The sequence below is a fragment of the Osmia lignaria genome, unplaced genomic scaffold, assembly GCF_051020975.1.
Source record: "Osmia lignaria lignaria isolate PbOS001 unplaced genomic scaffold, iyOsmLign1 scaffold0002, whole genome shotgun sequence".
NCBI lineage: Eukaryota > Metazoa > Arthropoda > Insecta > Hymenoptera > Megachilidae > Osmia > Osmia lignaria.
Window position 1 is genome coordinate 26445808 of NW_027478159.1, and position 23802 is coordinate 26469609.

Here is a 23802-nt window from a genome sequence, read left to right on the forward strand (position 1 = left end):
GTATCTCTGTTATGTTGGTGCGGCTTCGGAACTTTTAAATATCTTGATATATCTCGAGAACTACGCATCTGATCAAAAAATATCATAGAACATGAAAAGTAGGAAACTTACTTCTCTACAAAAAAGGTCTCTTAACATTTTGCCATAGCTCTCTTCGTTTCCGAGATATTTGCAGATTTATCTCAAGGGAAGGGGCCTGACGGACATATTTCGAGATATTTCTTCTTCTTGTTGTTCTTCTTCTGCACAGCTAAGCTGGAAGTGGCATTTGCAGCTCGCAATAGTGCAGAGTATTCTCAAAGAGAGGGGCCACGGTGTTTCTGTATCTCTATTATGTTGGTGCGGCTTCGGAACTTTTAAGTATCTTGATCTATCTCTAGAACTACGCATCTGATCAAAAAATATCATAGAAGATAAAAAGTAGGAAACTTAATTCTCTACAAAAAAGGTCTCTTAACATTTCGCCATAGCTCGCATCGTTTCCGAGATATTTGCAGATTTATCTCAAGGGAAGGGGCCTGTCGGACATATTTCGAGATATTTCTTCTTCTTGTTGCTCTTCTTCTGCACAGCTAAGCTCGAAGTGGCATTTGCAGCTCGCAATAGTGCAGAGTTATCTCAAAGAAAGAGGCCACGGTGTTTCTGTACCTCTATTATGTTGGTGCAGCTTCGGAACTTTTAAATATCTTGATATATCTCGAGAACTACGCATCTGATCAAAAAATATCATCGAACATAAAAAGTAGGAAACTTAATTCTCTACAAAAAAGGTCTCTTAACATTTTGCCATAGCTCGCTTCGTTTCCGAGATATTTGCAGATTTATCTCAAGGGAAGTGGCCTGACGGACATATTTCGAGATATTTCTTCTTCTTGTTGTTCTTCTTCTGCACAGCTGAGCTGGAAGTGGCATTTGCAGGTCGCAATAGTGCAGAGTTATCTCAAAGAAAGGGGCCACGGTGTTTCTGTATCTCTATTATGTTGGTGCGGCTTCGGAACTTTTAAATATCTCGATATATCTCGAAAACTACGCTTCTGATCAAAAAATATCATAGACCGTAAATTGTAGGAAACATTATTCTCTACAAAAAAGGTCTCTTAACATTTTGCCATAGCTCGCTTCGTTTCCGAGATATTTGCAGATTCATCTCAAGGGAAGGGGTCTGACGGACATATTTCGAGATATTTCTTCTTCTTGTTGTTCTTCTTCTGCACAGCTAAGCTCGAAGCGGCATTTGCAGCTCGCAATAGTGCAGAGTTATCTCAAAGAAAGAGGCCACGGTGTTTCTGTACCTCTATTATGTTGGTGCAGCTTCGGAACTTTTAAATATCTTGATATATCTCGAGAACTACGCATCTGATCAAAAAATATCATCGAACATCAAAAGTAGGAAACTTAATTCTCTACAAAAAAGGTCTCTTAACATTTTGCCATAGCTCGCTTCGTTTCCGAGATATTTGCAGATTTATCTCAAGGGAAGTGGCCTGACGGACATATTTCGAGATATTTCTTCTTCTTGTTGTTCTTCTTCTGCACAGCTAAGCTGGAAGTGGCATTTGCGGCTCGCACTAGTGCAGAGTTATCTCAAAGAAAGGGGCCACGGTGTTTCTGTATCCCTATTATGTTGGTGCGGCTTCGGAACTTTTAAATATCTTGATATATCTCGAGAGCTACGCATCTGATCAAAAAATATCATAGAACATAAAAAGTAGGAAACTTAATTCTCTACAAAAAAGGTCTCTTAACATTTTGCCATAGCTCGCTTCGTTTCCGAGATATTTGCAGATTTATCTCAAGGGAAGTGGCCTGACGGGCATATTTCGAGATATTTCTTCTTCTTGTTGTTCTTCTTCTGCACAGCTAAGCTGGAAGTGGCATTTGCAGCTCGCAATAGTGCAGAGTTATCCCAAAGAAAGGGGCCACGGTGTTTCTGTATCTCTATTATGTTGGTGCGGCTTCGGAACTTTTAAATATCTCGATATATCTCGAAAACTACGCTTCTGATCAAAAAATATCATAGAACATAAATTGGAGGAAACTTAATTCTCTACAAAAAAGGTCTCTTAACATTTTGCCATAGCTCGCTTCGTTTCCGAGATATTTGCAGATTCATCTCAAGGGAAGGGGTCTGACGGACATATTTCGAGATATTTCTTCTTCTTGTTGTTCTTCTTCTCCACAGCTAAGCTCGAAGTGGCATTTGCAGCTCGCAATAGTGCAGAGTTATCTCAAAGAAAGAGGCCACGGTGTTTCTGTATCTCTATTATGTTGGTGCGGCTTCGGAACTTTTAAGTATCTTGATCTATCTCTAGAACTACGCATCTGATCAAAAAATATCATAGAAGATAAAAAGTAGGAAACTTAATTCTCTACAAAAAAGGTCTCTTAACATTTCGCCATACCTCGCATCGTTTCCGAGATATTTGCAGATTTATCTCAAGGGAAGGGGCCTGTCGGACATATTTCGAGATATTTCTTCTTCTTGTTGCTCTTCTTCTGCACAGCTAAGCTCGAAGTGGCATTTGCAGCTCGCAATAGTGCAGAGTTATCTCAAAGAAAGAGGCCACGGTGTTTCTGTACCTCTATTATGTTGGTGCAGCTTCGGAACTTTTAAATATCTTGATATATCTCGAGAACTACGCATCTGATCAAAAAATATCATCGAACATAAAAAGTAGGAAACTTAATTCTCTACAAAAAAGGTCTCTTAACATTTTGCCATAGCTCGCTTCGTTTCCGAGATATTTGCAGATTTATCTCAAGGGAAGTGGCCTGACGGACATATTTCGAGATATTTCTTCTTCTTGTTGTTCTTCTTCTGCACAGCTGAGCTGGAAGTGGCATTTGCAGGTCGCAATAGTGCAGAGTTATCTCAAAGAAAGGGGCCACGGTGTTTCTGTATCTCTATTATGTTGGTGCGGCTTCGGAACTTTTAAATATCTCGATATATCTCGAAAACTACGCTTCTGATCAAAAAATATCATAGGCCGTAAATTGTAGGAAACATTATTCTCTACAAAAAAGGTCTCTTAACATTTTGCCATAGCTCGCTTCGTTTCCGAGATATTTGCAGATTCATCTCAAGGGAAGGGGTCTGACGGACATATTTCGAGATATTTCTTCTTCTTGTTGTTCTTCTTCTGCACAGCTAAGCTCGAAGCGGCATTTGCAGCTCGCAATAGTGCAGAGTTATCTCAAAGAAAGAGGCCACGGTGTTTCTGTACCTCTATTATGTTGGTGCAGCTTCGGAACTTTTAAATATCTTGATATATCTCGAGAACTACGCATCTGATCAAAAAATATCATCGAACATAAAAAGTAGGAAACTTAATTCTCTACAAAAAAGGTCTCTTAAGATTTTGCCATAGCTCGCTTCGTTTCCGAGATATTTGCAGATTTATCTCAAGGGAAGTGGCCTGACGGACATATTTCGAGATATTTCTTCTTCTTGTTGTTCTTCTTCTGCACAGCTAAGCTGGAAGTGGCATTTGCGGCTCGCACTAGTGCAGAGTTATCTCAAAGAAAGGGGCCACGGTGTTTCTGTATCCCTATTATGTTGGTGCGGCTTCGGAACTTTTAAATATCTTGATATATCTCGAGAGCTACGCATCTGATCAAAAAATTTCATAGAACATAAAAAGTAGGAAACTTAATTCTCTACAAAAAAGGTCTCTTAACATTTTGCCATAGCTCGCTTCGTTTCCGAGATATTTGCAGATTTATCTCAAGGGAAGTGGCCTGACGGGCATATTTCGAGATATTTCTTCTTCTTGTTGTTCTTCTTCTGCACAGCTAAGCTGGAAGTGGCATTTGCAGCTCGCAATAGTGCAGAGTTATCCCAAAGAAAGGGGCCACGGTGTTTCTGTATCTCTATTATGTTGGTGCGGCTTCGGAACTTTTAAATATCTCGATATATCTCGAAAACTACGCTTCTGATCAAAAAATATCATAGAACATAAATTGGAGGAAACTTAATTCTCTACAAAAAAGGTCTCTTAACATTTTGCCATAGCTCGCTTCGTTTCCGAGATATTTGCAGATTCATCTCAAGGGAAGGGGTCTGACGGACATATTTCGAGATATTTCTTCTTCTTGTTGTTCTTCTTCTCCACAGCTAAGCTCGAAGTGGCATTTGCAGCTCGCAATAGTGCAGAGTTATCTCAAAGAAAGAGGCCACGGTGTTTCTGTATCTCTATTATGTTGGTGCGGCTTCGGAACTTTTAAATATCTTGATATATCTCGAGAACTACGCATCTGATCAAAAAATATCATAGAACATAAAAAGTAGGAAACCTAATTCTCTACAAAAAAGGTCTCTTAACATTTTGCCATAGCTCTCTTCGTTTCCGAGATATTTGCAGATTTATCTCAAGGGAAGGGGCCTGACGGACATATTTCGAGATATTTCTTCTTCTTGTTGTTCTTCTTCTGTACAGCTAAGCTGAAAGTGGCATTTGCAGCTCGCAATAGTGCAGAGTTATCTCAAAGAAAGGGGCCACGGTGTTTCTGTATCTCTATTGTGTTGGTGCGGCTTCGGAACTTTTAAATATCTTGATATATCTCGAGAACTACGCATCTGATCAAAAAATATCATCGAACATAAAAAGTAGGAAACTTAATTCTCTACAAAAAAGGTCTCTTAACATTTTGCCATAGCTCGCTTCGTTTCCGAGATATTTGCAGATTCATCTCAAGGGAAGGGGTCTGACGGACATATTTCGAGATATTTCTTCTTCTTGTTGTTCTTCTTCTCCACAGCTAAGCTCGAAGTGGCATTTGCAGCTCGCAATAGTGCAGAGTTATCTCAAAGAAAGAGGCCACGGTGTTTCTGTATCTCTATTATGTTGGTGCGGCTTCGGAACTTTTAAATATCTTGATATATCTCGAGAACTACGCATCTGATCAAAAAATATCATAGAACATAAAAAGTAGGAAACCTAATTCTCTACAAAAAAGGTCTCTTAACATTTTGCCATAGCTCTCTTCGTTTCCGAGATATTTGCAGATTTATCTCAAGGGAAGGGGCCTGACGGACATATTTCGAGATATTTCTTCTTCTTGTTGTTCTTCTTCTGTACAGCTAAGCTGAAAGTGGCATTTGCAGCTCGCAATAGTGCAGAGTTATCTCAAAGAAAGGGGCCACGGTGTTTCTGTATCTCTATTGTGTTGGTGCGGCTTCGGAACTTTTAAATATCTTGATATATCTCGAGAACTACGCATCTGATCAAAAAATATCATCGAACATAAAAAGTAGGAAACTTAATTCTCTACAAAAAAGGTCTCTTAACATTTTGCCATAGCTCGCTTCGTTTCCGAGATATTTGCAGATTTATCTCAAGGGAAGTGGCCTGACGGACATATTTCGAGATATTTCTTCTTCTTGTTGTTCTTCTTCTGCACAGCTGAGCTGGAAGTGGCATTTGCAGGTCGCAATAGTGCAGAGTTATCTCAAAGAAAGGGGCCACGGTGTTTCTGTATCTCTATTATGTTGGTGCGGCTTCGGAACTTTTAAATATCTCGATATATCTCGAAAACTACGCTTCTGATCAAAAAATATCATAGAACGTAAATTGTAGGAAACATTATTCTCTACAAAAAAGGTCTCTTAACATTTTGCCATAGCTCGCTTCGTTTCCGAGATATTTGCAGATTCATCTCAAGGGAAGGGGTCTGACGGACATATTTCGAGATATTTCTTCTTCTTGTTGTTCTTCTTCTGCACAGCTAAGCTCGAAGCGGCATTTGCAGCTCGCAATAGTGCAGAGTTATCTCAAAGAAAGAGGCCACGGTGTTTCTGTACCTCTATTATGTTGGTGCAGCTTCGGAACTTTTAAATATCTTGATATATCTCGAGAACTACGCATCTGATCAAAAAATATCATCGAACATCAAAAGTAGGAAACTTAATTCTCTACAAAAAAGGTCTCTTAACATTTTGCCATAGCTCGCTTCGTTTCCGAGATATTTGCAGATTTATCTCAAGGGAAGTGGCCTGACGGACATATTTCGAGATATTTCTTCTTCTTGTTGTTCTTCTTCTGCACAGCTAAGCTGGAAGTGGCATTTGCGGCTCGCACTAGTGCAGAGTTATCTCAAAGAAAGGGGCCACGGTGTTTCTGTATCCCTATTATGTTGGTGCGGCTTCGGAACTTTTAAATATCTTGATATATCTCGAGAGCTACGCATCTGATCAAAAAATATCATAGAACATAAAAAGTAGGAAACTTAATTCTCTACAAAAAAGGTCTCTTAACATTTTGCCATAGCTCGCTTCGTTTCCGAGATATTTGCAGATTTATCTCAAGGGAAGTGGCCTGACGGGCATATTTCGAGATATTTCTTCTTCTTGTTGTTCTTCTTCTGCACAGCTAAGCTGGAAGTGGCATTTGCAGCTCGCAATAGTGCAGAGTTATCCCAAAGAAAGGGGCCACGGTGTTTCTGTATCTCTATTATGTTGGTGCGGCTTCGGAACTTTTAAATATCTCGATATATCTCGAAAACTACGCTTCTGATCAAAAAATATCATAGAACATAAATTGGAGGAAACTTAATTCTCTACAAAAAAGGTCTCTTAACATTTTGCCATAGCTCGCTTCGTTTCCGAGATATTTGCAGATTCATCTCAAGGGAAGGGGTCTGACGGACATATTTCGAGATATTTCTTCTTCTTGTTGTTCTTCTTCTCCACAGCTAAGCTCGAAGTGGCATTTGCAGCTCGCAATAGTGCAGAGTTATCTCAAAGAAAGAGGCCACGGTGTTTCTGTATCTCTATTATGTTGGTGCGGCTTCGGAACTTTTAAGTATCTTGATCTATCTCTAGAACTACGCATCTGATCAAAAAATATCATAGAAGATAAAAAGTAGGAAACTTAATTCTCTACAAAAAAGGTCTCTTAACATTTCGCCATACCTCGCATCGTTTCCGAGATATTTGCAGATTTATCTCAAGGGAAGGGGCCTGTCGGACATATTTCGAGATATTTCTTCTTCTTGTTGCTCTTCTTCTGCACAGCTAAGCTCGAAGTGGCATTTGCAGCTCGCAATAGTGCAGAGTTATCTCAAAGAAAGAGGCCACGGTGTTTCTGTACCTCTATTATGTTGGTGCAGCTTCGGAACTTTTAAATATCTTGATATATCTCGAGAACTACGCATCTGATCAAAAAATATCATCGAACATAAAAAGTAGGAAACTTAATTCTCTACAAAAAAGGTCTCTTAACATTTTGCCATAGCTCGCTTCGTTTCCGAGATATTTGCAGATTTATCTCAAGGGAAGTGGCCTGACGGACATATTTCGAGATATTTCTTCTTCTTGTTGTTCTTCTTCTGCACAGCTGAGCTGGAAGTGGCATTTGCAGGTCGCAATAGTGCAGAGTTATCTCAAAGAAAGGGGCCACGGTGTTTCTGTATCTCTATTATGTTGGTGCGGCTTCGGAACTTTTAAATATCTCGATATATCTCGAAAACTACGCTTCTGATCAAAAAATATCATAGGCCGTAAATTGTAGGAAACATTATTCTCTACAAAAAAGGTCTCTTAACATTTTGCCATAGCTCGCTTCGTTTCCGAGATATTTGCAGATTCATCTCAAGGGAAGGGGTCTGACGGACATATTTCGAGATATTTCTTCTTCTTGTTGTTCTTCTTCTGCACAGCTAAGCTCGAAGCGGCATTTGCAGCTCGCAATAGTGCAGAGTTATCTCAAAGAAAGAGGCCACGGTGTTTCTGTACCTCTATTATGTTGGTGCAGCTTCGGAACTTTTAAATATCTTGATATATCTCGAGAACTACGCATCTGATCAAAAAATATCATCGAACATAAAAAGTAGGAAACTTAATTCTCTACAAAAAAGGTCTCTTAAGATTTTGCCATAGCTCGCTTCGTTTCCGAGATATTTGCAGATTTATCTCAAGGGAAGTGGCCTGACGGACATATTTCGAGATATTTCTTCTTCTTGTTGTTCTTCTTCTGCACAGCTAAGCTGGAAGTGGCATTTGCGGCTCGCACTAGTGCAGAGTTATCTCAAAGAAAGGGGCCACGGTGTTTCTGTATCCCTATTATGTTGGTGCGGCTTCGGAACTTTTAAATATCTTGATATATCTCGAGAGCTACGCATCTGATCAAAAAATTTCATAGAACATAAAAAGTAGGAAACTTAATTCTCTACAAAAAAGGTCTCTTAACATTTTGCCATAGCTCGCTTCGTTTCCGAGATATTTGCAGATTTATCTCAAGGGAAGTGGCCTGACGGGCATATTTCGAGATATTTCTTCTTCTTGTTGTTCTTCTTCTGCACAGCTAAGCTGGAAGTGGCATTTGCAGCTCGCAATAGTGCAGAGTTATCCCAAAGAAAGGGGCCACGGTGTTTCTGTATCTCTATTATGTTGGTGCGGCTTCGGAACTTTTAAATATCTCGATATATCTCGAAAACTACGCTTCTGATCAAAAAATATCATAGAACATAAATTGGAGGAAACTTAATTCTCTACAAAAAAGGTCTCTTAACATTTTGCCATAGCTCGCTTCGTTTCCGAGATATTTGCAGATTCATCTCAAGGGAAGGGGTCTGACGGACATATTTCGAGATATTTCTTCTTCTTGTTGTTCTTCTTCTCCACAGCTAAGCTCGAAGTGGCATTTGCAGCTCGCAATAGTGCAGAGTTATCTCAAAGAAAGAGGCCACGGTGTTTCTGTATCTCTATTATGTTGGTGCGGCTTCGGAACTTTTAAATATCTTGATATATCTCGAGAACTACGCATCTGATCAAAAAATATCATAGAACATAAAAAGTAGGAAACTTAATTCTCTACAAAAAAGGTCTCTTAACATTTCGCCATACCTCGCATCGTTTCCGAGATATTTGCAGATTTATCTCAAGGGAAGGGGCCTGTCGGACATATTTCGAGATATTTCTTCTTCTTGTTGCTCTTCTTCTGCACAGCTAAGCTCGAAGTGGCATTTGCAGCTCGCAATAGTGCAGAGTTATCTCAAAGAAAGAGGCCACGGTGTTTCTGTACCTCTATTATGTTGGTGCAGCTTCGGAACTTTTAAATATCTTGATATATCTCGAGAACTACGCATCTGATCAAAAAATATCATCGAACATAAAAAGTAGGAAACTTAATTCTCTACAAAAAAGGTCTCTTAACATTTTGCCATAGCTCGCTTCGTTTCCGAGATATTTGCAGATTTATCTCAAGGGAAGTGGCCTGACGGACATATTTCGAGATATTTCTTCTTCTTGTTGTTCTTCTTCTGCACAGCTGAGCTGGAAGTGGCATTTGCAGGTCGCAATAGTGCAGAGTTATCTCAAAGAAAGGGGCCACGGTGTTTCTGTATCTCTATTATGTTGGTGCGGCTTCGGAACTTTTAAATATCTCGATATATCTCGAAAACTACGCTTCTGATCAAAAAATATCATAGAACATAAATTGTAGGAAACATAATTCTCTACAAAAAAGGTCTCTTAACATTTTGCCATAGCTCGCTTCGTTTCCGAGATATTTGCAGATATATCTCAAGGGAAGGGGCCTGACGGACATATTTCGAGATATTTCTTCTTCTTGTTGTTCTTCTTCTGCACAGCTAAGCTGGAAGTGGCATTTACAGCTCGCAATAGTGCAGAGTTATCTCAAAGAAAGGGGCCACGGTGTTTCTGTATCTCTGTTATGTTGGTGCGGCTTCGGAACTTTTAAATATCTTGATATATCTCGAGAACTACGCATCTGATCAAAAAATATCATAGAACATGAAAAGTAGGAAACTTACTTCTCTACAAAAAAGGTCTCTTAACATTTTGCCATAGCTCTCTTCGTTTCCGAGATATTTGCAGATTTATCTCAAGGGAAGGGGCCTGTCGGACATATTTCGAGATATTTCTTCTTCTTGTTGCTCTTCTTCTGCACAGCTAAGCTCGAAGTGGCATTTGCAGCTCGCAATAGTGCAGAGTTATCTCAAAGAAAGAGGCCACGGTGTTTCTGTACCTCTATTATGTTGGTGCAGCTTCGGAACTTTTAAATATCTTGATATATCTCGAGAACTACGCATCTGATCAAAAAATATCATCGAACATAAAAAGTAGGAAACTTAATTCTCTACAAAAAAGGTCTCTTAAGATTTTGCCATAGCTCGCTTCGTTTCCGAGATATTTGCAGATTTATCTCAAGGGAAGTGGCCTGACGGACATATTTCGAGATATTTCTTCTTCTTGTTGTTCTTCTTCTGCACAGCTGAGCTGGAAGTGGCATTTGCAGGTCGCAATAGTGCAGAGTTATCTCAAAGAAAGGGGCCACGGTGTTTCTGTATCTCTATTATGTTGGTGCGGCTTCGGAACTTTTAAATATCTCGATATATCTCGAAAACTACGCTTCTGATCAAAAAATATCATAGAACGTAAATTGTAGGAAACATTATTCTCTACAAAAAAGGTCTCTTAACATTTTGCCATAGCTCGCTTCGTTTCCGAGATATTTGCAGATTCATCTCAAGGGAAGGGGTCTGACGGACATATTTCGAGATATTTCTTCTTCTTGTTGTTCTTCTTCTGCACAGCTAAGCTCGAAGCGGCATTTGCAGCTCGCAATAGTGCAGAGTTATCTCAAAGAAAGAGGCCACGGTGTTTCTGTACCTCTATTATGTTGGTGCAGCTTCGGAACTTTTAAATATCTTGATATATCTCGAGAACTACGCATCTGATCAAAAAATATCATCGAACATAAAAAGTAGGAAACTTAATTCTCTACAAAAAAGGTCTCTTAACATTTTGCCATAGCTCGCTTCGTTTCCGAGATATTTGCAGATTTATCTCAAGGGAAGTGGCCTGACGGACATATTTCGAGATATTTCTTCTTCTTGTTGTTCTTCTTCTGCACAGCTAAGCTGGAAGTGGCATTTGCGGCTCGCACTAGTGCAGAGTTATCTCAAAGAAAGGGGCCACGGTGTTTCTGTATCCCTATTATGTTGGTGCGGCTTCGGAACTTTTAAATATCTTGATATATCTCGAGAGCTACGCATCTGATCAAAAAATATCATAGAACATAAAAAGTAGGAAACTTAATTCTCTACAAAAAAGGTCTCTTAACATTTTGCCATAGCTCGCTTCGTTTCCGAGATATTTGCAGATTTATCTCAAGGGAAGGGGCCTGACGGACATATTTCGAGATATTTCTTCTTCTTGTTGTTCTTCTTCTGCACAGCTAAGCTGGAAGTGGCATTTGCGGCTCGCACTAGTGCAGAGTTATCTCAAAGAAAGGGGCCACGGTGTTTCTGTATCTCTATTATGTTGGTGCGGCTTCGGAACTTTTAAATATCTCGATATATCTCGAAAACTACGCTTCTGATCAAAAAATATCATAGAACATAAATTGTAGGAAACATAATTCTCTACAAAAAAGGTCTCTTAACATTTTGCCATAGCTCGCTTCGTTTCCGAGATATTTGCAGATTCATCTCAAGGGAAGGGGTCTGACGGACATATTTCGAGATATTTCTTCTTCTTGTTGTTCTTCTTCTGCACAGCTAAGCTCGAAGCGGCATTTGCAGCTCGCAATAGTGCAGAGTTATCTAAAAGAAAGAGGCCACGGTGTTTCTGTACCTCTATTATGTTGGTGCAGCTTCGGAACTTTTAAATATCTTGATATATCTCGAGAACTACGCATCTGATCAAAAAATATCATCGAATATAAAAAGTAGGAAACTTAATTCTCTACAAAAAAGGTCTCTTAACATTTTGCCATAGCTCGCTTCGTTTCCGAGATATTTGCAGATTTATCTCAAGGGAAGTGGCCTGACGGACATATTTCGAGATATTTCTTCTTCTTGTTGTTCTTCTTCTGCACAGCTGAGCTGGAAGTGGCATTTGCAGGTCGCAATAGTGCAGAGTTATCTCAAAGAAAGGGGCCACGGTGTTTCTGTATCCCTATTATGTTGGTGCGGCTTCGGAACTTTTAAATATCTTGATATATCTCGAGAACTACGCATCTGATCAAAAAATATCATACCACATAAAAAGTAGGAAACTTAATTCTCTACAAGAAAGGTCTCTAAACATTTTGCCATAGCTCGCTTCGTTTCCAAGATATTTGCAGATTTATCTCAAGGGAAGGGGCCTGACGGACATATTTCGAGATATTTCTTCTTCTTGTTGTTCTTCTTCTGCACAGCTAAGCTGGAAGTGGCATTTGCAGCTCGCAATAGTGCAGAGTTTTCTCAAAGAGAGGGGCCACGGTGTTTCTGTATCTCTATTATGTTGGTGCGGCTTCGGAACCTTTAAGTATCTTGATCTATCTCGAGAACTACGCATCTGATCAAAAAATATCATAGAAGATAAAAAGTAGGAAACTTAATTCTCTACAAAAAAGGTCTCTTAACATTTCGCCATATCTCGCATCGTTTCCGAGATATATGCAGATTTATCTCAAGGGAAGGGGCCTGTCGGACATATTTCGAGATATTTCTTCTTCTTGTTGCTCTTCTTCTGCACAGCTAAGCTGGAAGTGGCATTTGCGGCTCGCACTAGTGCAGAGTTATCTCAAAGAAAGGGGCCACGGTGTTTCTGTATCCCTATTATGTTGGTGCGGCTTCGGAACTTTTAAATATCTTGATATATCTCGAGAACTACGCATCTGATCAAAAAATATCATAGAACATAAAAAGTAGGAAACTTAATTCTCTACAAAAAAGGTCTCTTAACATTTTGCCATAGCTCGCTTCGTTTCCGAGATATTTGCAGATTTATCTCAAGGGAAGTGGCCTGACGGGCATATTTCGAGATATTTCTTCTTCTTGTTGTTCTTCTTCTGCACAGCTAAGCTGGAAGTGGCATTTGCAGCTCGCAATAGTGCAGAGTTATCCCAAAGAAAGGGGCCACGGTGTTTCTGTATCTCTATTATGTTGGTGCGGCTTCGGAACTTTTAAATATCTCGATATATCTCGAAAACTACGCTTCTGATCAAAAAATATCATAGAACATAAATTGTAGGAAACATAATTCTCTACAAAAAAGGTCTCTTAACATTTTGCCATAGCTCGCTTCGTTTCCGAGATATTTGCAGATTTATCTCAAGGGAAGGGGCCTGACGGACATATTTCGAGATATTTCTTCTTCTTGTTGTTCTTCTTCTGCACAGCTAAGGTGGAAGTGGCATTTGCAGCGCGCAATAGTGCAGAGTTATCTCAAAGAAAGGGGCCACGGTGTTTCTGTATCTCTATTATGTTGGTGCGGCTTCGGAACTTTTAAATATCTTGATATATCTCGAGAACTACGCATCTGATCAAAAAATATCATCGAACATAAAAAGTAGGAAACTTAATTCTCTACAAAAAAGGTCTCTTAACATTTTGCCATAGCTCGCTTCGTTTCCGAGATATTTGCAGATTTATCTCAAGGGAAGTGGCCTGACGGACATATTTCGAGATATTTCTTCTTCTTGTTGTTCTTCTTCTGCACAGCTAAGCTGGAAGTGGCATTTGCGGCTCGCACTAGTGCAGAGTTATCTCAAAGAAAGGGGCCACGGTGTTTCTGTATCCCTATTATGTTGGTGCGGCTTCGGAACTTTTAAATATCTTGATATATCTCGAGAGCTACGCATCTGATCAAAAAATATCATAGAACATAAAAAGTAGGAAACTTAATTCTCTACAAAAAAGGTCTCTTAACATTTTGCCATAGCTCGCTTCGTTTCCGAGATATTTGCAGATTTATCTCAAGGGAAGGGGCCTGACGGACATATTTCGAGATATTTCTTCTTCTTGTTGTTCTTCTTCTGCACAGCTAAGCTGGAAGTGGCATTTGCGGCTCGCACTAGTGCAGAGTTATCTCAAAGAAAGGGGCCACGGTGTTTCTGTATCTCTATTATGTTGGTGCGGCTTCGGAACTTTTAAATATCTCGATATATCTCGAAAACTACGCTTCTGATCAAAAAATATCATAGAACATAAATTGTAGGAAACATAATTCTCTACAAAAAAGGTCTCTTAACATTTTGCCATAGCTCGCTTCGTTTCCGAGATATTTGCAGATTCATCTCAAGGGAAGGGGTCTGACGGACATATTTCGAGATATTTCTTCTTCTTGTTGTTCTTCTTCTGCACAGCTAAGCTCGAAGCGGCATTTGCAGCTCGCAATAGTGCAGAGTTATCTAAAAGAAAGAGGCCACGGTGTTTCTGTACCTCTATTATGTTGGTGCAGCTTCGGAACTTTTAAATATCTTGATATATCTCGAGAACTACGCATCTGATCAAAAAATATCATCGAATATAAAAAGTAGGAAACTTAATTCTCTACAAAAAAGGTCTCTTAACATTTTGCCATAGCTCGCTTCGTTTCCGAGATATTTGCAGATTTATCTCAAGGGAAGTGGCCTGACGGACATATTTCGAGATATTTCTTCTTCTTGTTGTTCTTCTTCTGCACAGCTGAGCTGGAAGTGGCATTTGCAGGTCGCAATAGTGCAGAGTTATCTCAAAGAAAGGGGCCACGGTGTTTCTGTATCCCTATTATGTTGGTGCGGCTTCGGAACTTTTAAATATCTTGATATATCTCGAGAACTACGCATCTGATCAAAAAATATCATACCACATAAAAAGTAGGAAACTTAATTCTCTACAAGAAAGGTCTCTAAACATTTTGCCATAGCTCGCTTCGTTTCCAAGATATTTGCAGATTTATCTCAAGGGAAGGGGCCTGACGGACATATTTCGAGATATTTCTTCTTCTTGTTGTTCTTCTTCTGCACAGCTAAGCTGGAAGTGGCATTTGCAGCTCGCAATAGTGCAGAGTTTTCTCAAAGAGAGGGGCCACGGTGTTTCTGTATCTCTATTATGTTGGTGCGGCTTCGGAACCTTTAAGTATCTTGATCTATCTCGAGAACTACGCATCTGATCAAAAAATATCATAGAAGATAAAAAGTAGGAAACTTAATTCTCTACAAAAAAGGTCTCTTAACATTTCGCCATATCTCGCATCGTTTCCGAGATATATGCAGATTTATCTCAAGGGAAGGGGCCTGTCGGACATATTTCGAGATATTTCTTCTTCTTGTTGCTCTTCTTCTGCACAGCTAAGCTGGAAGTGGCATTTGCGGCTCGCACTAGTGCAGAGTTATCTCAAAGAAAGGGGCCACGGTGTTTCTGTATCCCTATTATGTTGGTGCGGCTTCGGAACTTTTAAATATCTTGATATATCTCGAGAACTACGCATCTGATCAAAAAATATCATAGAACATAAAAAGTAGGAAACTTAATTCTCTACAAAAAAGGTCTCTTAACATTTTGCCATAGCTCGCTTCGTTTCCGAGATATTTGCAGATTTATCTCAAGGGAAGTGGCCTGACGGGCATATTTCGAGATATTTCTTCTTCTTGTTGTTCTTCTTCTGCACAGCTAAGCTGGAAGTGGCATTTGCAGCTCGCAATAGTGCAGAGTTATCCCAAAGAAAGGGGCCACGGTGTTTCTGTATCTCTATTATGTTGGTGCGGCTTCGGAACTTTTAAATATCTCGATATATCTCGAAAACTACGCTTCTGATCAAAAAATATCATAGAACATAAATTGTAGGAAACATAATTCTCTACAAAAAAGGTCTCTTAACATTTTGCCATAGCTCGCTTCGTTTCCGAGATATTTGCAGATTTATCTCAAGGGAAGGGGCCTGACGGACATATTTCGAGATATTTCTTCTTCTTGTTGTTCTTCTTCTGCACAGCTAAGCTGGAAGTGGCATTTGCAGCGCGCAATAGTGCAGAGTTATCTCAAAGAAAGGGGCCACGGTGTTTCTGTATCTCTATTATGTTGGTGCGGCTTCGGAACTTTTAAATATCTTGATATATCTCGAGAACTACGCATCTGATCAAAAAATATCATACTACATAAAAAGTAGGAAACTTAAATCTCTACAAGAAAGGTCTCTAAACATTTTGCCATAGCTCGCTTCGTTTCCGAGATATTTGCAGATTTATCTCAAGGGAAGGGGCCTGACGGACATATTTCGAGATATTTCTTCTTCTTGTTGTTCTTCTTCTGCACAGCTAAGCTGGAAGTGGCATTTGCAGCTCGCAATAGTGCAGAGTTTTCTCAAAGAGAGGGGCCACGGTGTTTCTGTATCTCTATTATGTTGGTGCGGCTTCGGAACTTTTAAGTATCTTGATCTATCTCGAGAACTACGCATCTGATCAAAAAATATCATAGAAGATAAAAAGTAGGAAACTTAATTCTCTACAAAAAAGGTCTCTTAACATTTCGCCATAGCCCGCATCGTTTCCGAGATATTTGCAGATTTATCTCAAGGGAAGGGGCCTGTCGGACATATTTCGAGATATTTCTTCTTCTTGTTGCTCTTCTTCTGCACAGCTAAGCTGGAAGTGGCATTTGCGGCTCGCACTAGTGCAGAGTTATCTCAAAAAAAGGGGCCACGGTGTTTCTGTATCTCTATTATGTTGGTGCGGCTTCGGAACTTTTAAATATCTCGATATATCTCGAAAACTACGCTTCTGATCAAAAAATATCATAGAACATAAATTGTAGGAAACATAATTCTCTACAAAAAAGGTCTCTTAACATTTTGCCATAGCTCGCTTCGTTTCCGAGATATTTGCAGATATATCTCAAGGGAAGGGGCCTGACGGACATATTTCGAGATATTTCTTCTTCTTGTTGTTCTTCTTCTGCGCAGCTAAGCTGGAAGTGGCATTTACAGCTCGCAATAGTGCAGAGTTATCTCAAAGAAAGGGGCCACGGTGTTTCTGTATCTCTATTATGTTGGTGCGGCTTCGGAACTTTTAAATATCTTGATATATCTCGAGACCTACGCATCTGATCAAAAAATATCATAGAACATGAAAAGTAGGAAACTTAATTCTCTACAAAAAAGGTCTCTTAACATTTTGCCATACCTCTCTTCGTTTCCGAGATATTTGCAGAATTATCTCAAGGGAAGGGGCCTGACGGACATATTTCGAGATATTTCTTCTTCTTGTTGTTCTTCTTCTGCACAGCTAAGCTGGAAGTGGCATTTGCAGCTCGCAATAGTGCAGAGTTATCTCAAAGAAAGGGGCCACGGTGTTTCTGTATCTCAATTATGTTGGTGCGTCTTCGGAACTTTTAAATATCTCGATATATCTCGAAAACTACGCTTCTGATCAAAAAATATCATAGAACATAAATTGTAGGAAACATAATTCTCTACAAAAAACGTCTCTTAACATTTTGCCATAGCTCGCTTCGTTTCCGAGATATTTGCAGATTCAGCTCAAAGGAAGGGGCCTGACGGACATATTTCGAGATATTTCTTCTTCTTGTTGTTCTTCTTCTGCACAGCTAAGCTGGAAGTGGCATTTGCAGCTCGCACTAGTGCAGAGTTATCTCAAAGAAAGGGGCCACGGTGTTTCTGTATCTCTATTATGTTGGTGCGGCTTCGGAACTTTTAAATATCTCGATATATCTCGAAAACTGCGCTTCTGATCAAAAAATATCGTAGAACACAAATTGTAGGAAACATAATTCTCTACAAAAAAGGTCTCTTAACATTTTGCGATAGCTCGCTTCGTTTCCGAGATATTTGCAGATTTATCTCAAGGGAAGGGGCCTGACGGACATATTTCGAGATATTTCTTCTTCTTGTTGTTCTTCTTCTGCACAGCTAAGTTGGAAGTGGCATTTGCGGCTCGCACTAGTGCAGAGTTATCTCAAAGAAAGGGGCCACGGTGTTTCTGTATCCCTATTATGTTGGTGCGGCTTCGGAACTTTTAAATATCTTGATATATCTCGAGAACTACGCATCTGATCAAAAAATATCATAGAAGATAAAAAGTAGGAAACTTACTTCTCTACAAAAAAGGTCTCTTAACATTTCGCCATAGCTCGCATCGTTTCCGAGATATTTGCAGATTTATCTCAAGGGAAGGGGCCTGTCGGACATATTTCGAGATATTTCTTCTTCTTGTTGCTCTTCTTCTGCACAGCTAAACTGGAAGTGGCATTTCCAGCTCGCAATAGTGCAGAGTTATCCCAAAGAAAGGGGCCACGATGTTTCTGTATCTCTATTATGTTGGTGCGGCTTCGGAACTTTTAAATATCTCGATATATCTCGAAAACTACGCTTCTGATCAAAAAATATCATAGAACATAAATTGTAGGAAACATAATTCTCTACAAAAAAGGTCTCTTAACATTTTGCCATAGCTCGCTTCGTTTCCGAGATATTTGCAGATTTATCTCAAGGGAAGGGGCCTGACGGACATATTTCGAGATATTTCTTCTTCTTGTTGTTCTTCTTCTGCACAGCTAAGCTGGAAGTGGCATTTGCAGCGCGCAATAGTGCAGAGTTATCTCAAAGAAAGGGGCCACGGTGTTTCTGTATCTCTATTATGTTGGTGCGGCTTCGGAACTTTTAAATATCTTGATATATCTCGAGAACTACGCATCTGATCAAAAAATATCATACTACATAAAAAGTAGGAAACTTAAATCTCTACAAGAAAGGTCTCTAAACATTTTGCCATAGCTCGCTTCGTTTCCGAGATATTTGCAGATTTATCTCAAGGGAAGGGGCCTGACGGACATATTTCGAGATATTTCTTCTTCTTGTTGTTCTTCTTCTGCACAGCTAAGCTGGAAGTGGCATTTGCAGCTCGCAATAGTGCAGAGTTTTCTCAAAGAGAGGGGCCACGGTGTTTCTGTATCTCTATTATGTTGGTGCGGCTTCGGAACTTTTAAGTATCTTGATCTATCTCGAGAACTACGCATCTGATCAAAAAATATCATAGAAGATAAAAAGTAGGAAACTTAATTCTCTACAAAAAAGGTCTCTTAACATTTCGCCATAGCTCGCATCGTTTCCGAGATATTTGCAGATTTATCTCAAGGGAAGGGGCCTGTCGGACATATTTCGAGATATTTCTTCTTCTTGTTGCTCTTCTTCTGCACAACTAAGCTGGAAGTGGCATTTGCGGCTCGCACTAGTGCAGAGTTATCTCAAAAAAAGGGGCCACGGTGTTTCTGTATCTCTATTATGTTGGTGCGGCTTCGGAACTTTTAAATATCTCGATATATCTCGAAAACTACGCTTCTGATCAAAAAATATCATAGAACATAAATTGTAGGAAACATAATTCTCTACAAAAAAGGTCTCTTAACATTTTGCCATAGCTCGCTTCGTTTCCGAGATATTTGCAGATATATCTCAAGGGAAGGGGCCTGACGGACATATTTCGAGATATTTCTTCTTCTTGTTGTTCTTCTTCTGCGCAGCTAAGCTGGAAGTGGCATTTACAGCTCGCAATAGTGCAGAGTTATCTCAAAGAAAGGGGCCACGGTGTTTCTGTATCTCTATTATGTTGGTGCGGCTTCGGAACTTTTAAATATCTTGATATATCTCGAGACCTACGCATCTGATCAAAAAATATCATAGAACATGAAAAGTAGGAAACTTAATTCTCTACAAAAAAGGTCTCTTAACATTTTGCCATACCTCTCTTCGTTTCCGAGATATTTGCAGAATTATCTCAAGGGAAGGGGCCTGACGGACATATTTCGAGATATTTCTTCTTCTTGTTGTTCTTCTTCTGCACAGCTAAGCTGGAAGTGGCATTTGCAGCTCGCAATAGTGCAGAGTTATCTCAAAGAAAGGGGCCACGGTGTTTCTGTATCTCAATTATGTTGGTGCGTCTTCGGAACTTTTAAATATCTCGATATATCTCGAAAACTACGCTTCTGATCAAAAAATATCATAGAACATAAATTGTAGGAAACATAATTCTCTACAAAAAACGTCTCTTAACATTTTGCCATAGCTCGCTTCGTTTCCGAGATATTTGCAGATTCAGCTCAAAGGAAGGGGCCTGACGGACATATTTCGAGATATTTCTTCTTCTTGTTGTTCTTCTTCTGCACAGCTAAGCTGGAAGTGGCATTTGCAGCTCGCACTAGTGCAGAGTTATCTCAAAGAAAGGGGCCACGGTGTTTCTGTATCTCTATTATGTTGGTGCGGCTTCGGAACTTTTAAATATCTCGATATATCTCGAAAACTACGCTTCTGATCAAAAAATATCGTAGAACATAAATTGTAGGAAACATAATTCTCTACAAAAAAGGTCTCTTAATATTTTGCGATAGCTCGCTTCGTTTCCGAGATATTTGCAGATTTATCTCAAGGGAAGGGGCCTGACGGACATATTTCGAGATATTTCTTCTTCTTGTTGTTCTTCTTCTGCACAGCTAAGTTGGAAGTGGCATTTGCGGCTCGCACTAGTGCAGAGTTGTCTCAAAGAAAGGGGCCACGGTGTTTCTGTATCCCTATTATGTTGGTGCGGCTTCGGAACTTTTAAATATCTTGATATATCTCGAGAACTACGCATCTGATCAAAAAATATCATAGAAGATAAAAAGTAGGAAACTTACTTCTCTACAAAAAAGGTCTCTTAACATTTCGCCATAGCTCGCATCGTTTCCGAGATATTTGCAGATTTATCTCAAGGGAAGGGGCCTGTCGGACATATTTCGAGATATTTCTTCTTCTTGTTGCTCTTCTTCTGCACAGCTAAACTGGAAGTGGCATTTCCAGCTCGCAATAGTGCAGAGTTATCCCAAAGAAAGGGGCCACGATGTTTCTGTATCTCTATTATGTTGGTGCGGCTTCGGAACTTTTAAATATCTCGATATATCTCGAAAACTACGCTTCTGATCAAAAAATATCATAGAACATAAATTGTAGGAAACATAATTCTCTACAAAAAAGGTCTCTTAACATTTTGCCATAGCTCGCTTCGTTTCCGAGATATTTGCAGATTTATCTCAAGGGAAGGGGCCTGACGGACATATTTCGAGATATTTCTTCTTCTTGTTGTTCTTCTTCTGCACAGCTAAGCTGGAAGTGGCATTTGCAGCGCGCAATAGTGCAGAGTTATCTCAAAGAAAGGGGCCACGGTGTTTCTGTATCTCTATTATGTTGGTGCGGCTTCGGAACTTTTAAATATCTTGATATATCTCGAGAACTACGCATCTGATCAAAAAATATCATACTACATAAAAAGTAGGAAACTTAAATCTCTACAAGAAAGGTCTCTAAACATTTTGCCATAGCTCGCTTCGTTTCCGAGATATTTGCAGATTTATCTCAAGGGAAGGGGCCTGACGGACATATTTCGAGATATTTCTTCTTCTTGTTGTTCTTCTTCTGCACAGCTAAGCTGGAAGTGGCATTTGCAGCTCGCAATAGTGCAGAGTTTTCTCAAAGAGAGGGGCCACGGTGTTTCTGTATCTCTATTATGTTGGTGCGGCTTCGGAACTTTTAAGTATCTTGATCTATCTCGAGAACTACGCATCTGATCAAAAAATATCATAGAAGATAAAAAGTAGGAAACTTAATTCTCTACAAAAAAGGTCTCTTAACATTTCGCCATAGCTCGCATCGTTTCCGAGATATTTGCAGATTTATCTCAAGGGAAGGGGCCTGTCGGACATATTTCGAGATATTTCTTCTTCTTGTTGCTCTTCTTCTGCACAGCTAAGCTGGAAGTGGCATTTGCGGCTCGCACTAGTGCAGAGTTATCTCAAAGAAAGGGGCCACGGTGTTTCTGTATCTCTATTATGTTGGTGCGGCTTCGGAACTTTTAAATATCTCGATATATCTCGAAAACTACGCTTCTGATCAAAAAATATCATACAACATAAATTGTAGGAAACATAATTCTCTACAAAAAACGTCTCTTAACATTTTGCCATAGCTCGCTTCGTTTCCGAGATATTTGCAGATTCAGCTCAAAGGAACTGGCCTGACGGACATATTTCGAGATATTTCTTCTTCTTGTTGTTCTTCCACTGCACAGCTAAGCTGGAAGTGGCATTTGCAGCTCGCAATAGTGCAGAGTTATCTCAAAGAAAGGGGCCACGGTGTTTCTGTATCTCTATTATGTTGGTGCGGCTTCGGAACTTTTGAATATCTTGATATATCTCGAGAACTACGCATCTGATCAAAAAATATCATAGAACATAAAAAGTAGGAAACTTAATTCTCTACAAAAAAGGTCTCTTAACATTTTGCCATAGCTTGCTTCGTTTCCGAGATATTTGCAGATTTATCTCAAGGGAAGGGGCCTGACGGACATATTTCGAGATATTTCTTCTTCTTGTTGTCCTTCTTCTGCACAGCTAAGCTGGAAGTGGCATTTGCGGCTCGCACTAGTGCAGAGTTATCTCAACGAAAGGGGCCACGGTGTTTCTGTATCTCTATTATGTTGGTGCGGCTTCGGAACTTTTAAATATCTCGATATATCTCGAAAACTACGCTTCTGAACAAAAAATATCATAGAATATAAATTGTAGGAAACATAATTCTCTACAAAAAAGGTCTCTTAACATTTTGCCATAGCTCGCTTCGTTTCCGAGATATTTGCAGATATATCTCAAGGGAAGGGGCCTGACGGACATATTTCGAGATATTTCTTCTTCTTGTTGTTCTTCTTCTGCACAGCTTAACTGGAAGTGGCATTTACAGCTCGCAATAGTGCAGAGTTATCTCAAAGAAAGGGGCCACGGTGTTTCTGTATCTCTATTATGTTGGTGCGGCTTCGGAACTTTTAAATATCTTGATATATCTCGAGAACTACGCATCTGATCAAAAAATATCATAGAACATAAAAAGTAGGAAACCTAATTCTCTACAAAAAAGGTCTCTTAACATTTTGCCATAGCTCTCTTCGTTTCCGAGATATTTGCAGATTTATCTCAAGGGAAGGGGCCTGACGGACATATTTCGAGATATTTCTTCTTCTTGTTGTTCTTCTTCTGCACAGCTAAGCTGAAAGTGGCATTTGCAGCTCGAAATAGTGCAGAGTTATCTCAAAGAAAGGGGCCACGGTGTTTCTGTATCTCTATTCTGTTGGTGCGGCTTCGGAACTTTTAAATATCTTGATATATCTCGAGAACTACGCATCTGATCAGAAAATATCATAGAAGATAAAAAGTAGGAAACTTAATTCTCTACAAAAAAGGTCGCTCAACATTTTGCCATAGCTCGCTTCGTTTCCGAGATATTTGCATATTTATCTCAAGGGAAGGGGCCTGACGGACATATTTCGAGATATTTCTTCTTCTTGTTTTTCTTCTTCTGCACAGCTAAGCTGGAAGTGGCATTTGCAGCTCGCAATAGGGCAGAGATATCTCAAAGAAAGGGGCCACGGTGTTTCTGTATCTCTATTATGCTGGTGCGGCTTCGGAACTTTTAAATATCTTGATATATCTCGAGAACTACGCATCTGATCCAAAAATATCATAGAACATAAATAGTAGGAAACTTAATTCTCTACAAAAAAGGTCTCTCAACATTTTGCCATAGCTCCCTTCGTTTCCGAGATATTTGCAGATTTATCTCAAGGGAAGGGGCCTAACGGACATATTTCCAGATATTTCTTCTTCTTGTTGTTCTTCTTCTGCACAGCTAAGCTGGAAGTGGCATTTGCGGCTCGCACTAGTGCAGAGTTATCTCAAAGAAAGGGGCCACGGTGTTTCTGTATCTCTATTATGTTGGTGCGGCTTCGGAACTTTTAAATATCTTGATATATCTCGAGAACTACGCATCTGATCAAAAAATATCATAGAAGATAAAAAGTAGGGAACTTAATTCTCTACAAAAAAGGTCTCTTCACATTTTGCCATAGCACGCTTCGTTTCCGAGATATTTGCAGATATATCTCAAGGGAAGGGGCCTGACGGACATATTTCGAGATATTTCTTCTTCTTGTTGTTCTTCTTCTGCACAGCTAAGCTGGAAGTGGCATTTACAGCTCGCAATAGTGCAGAGTTATC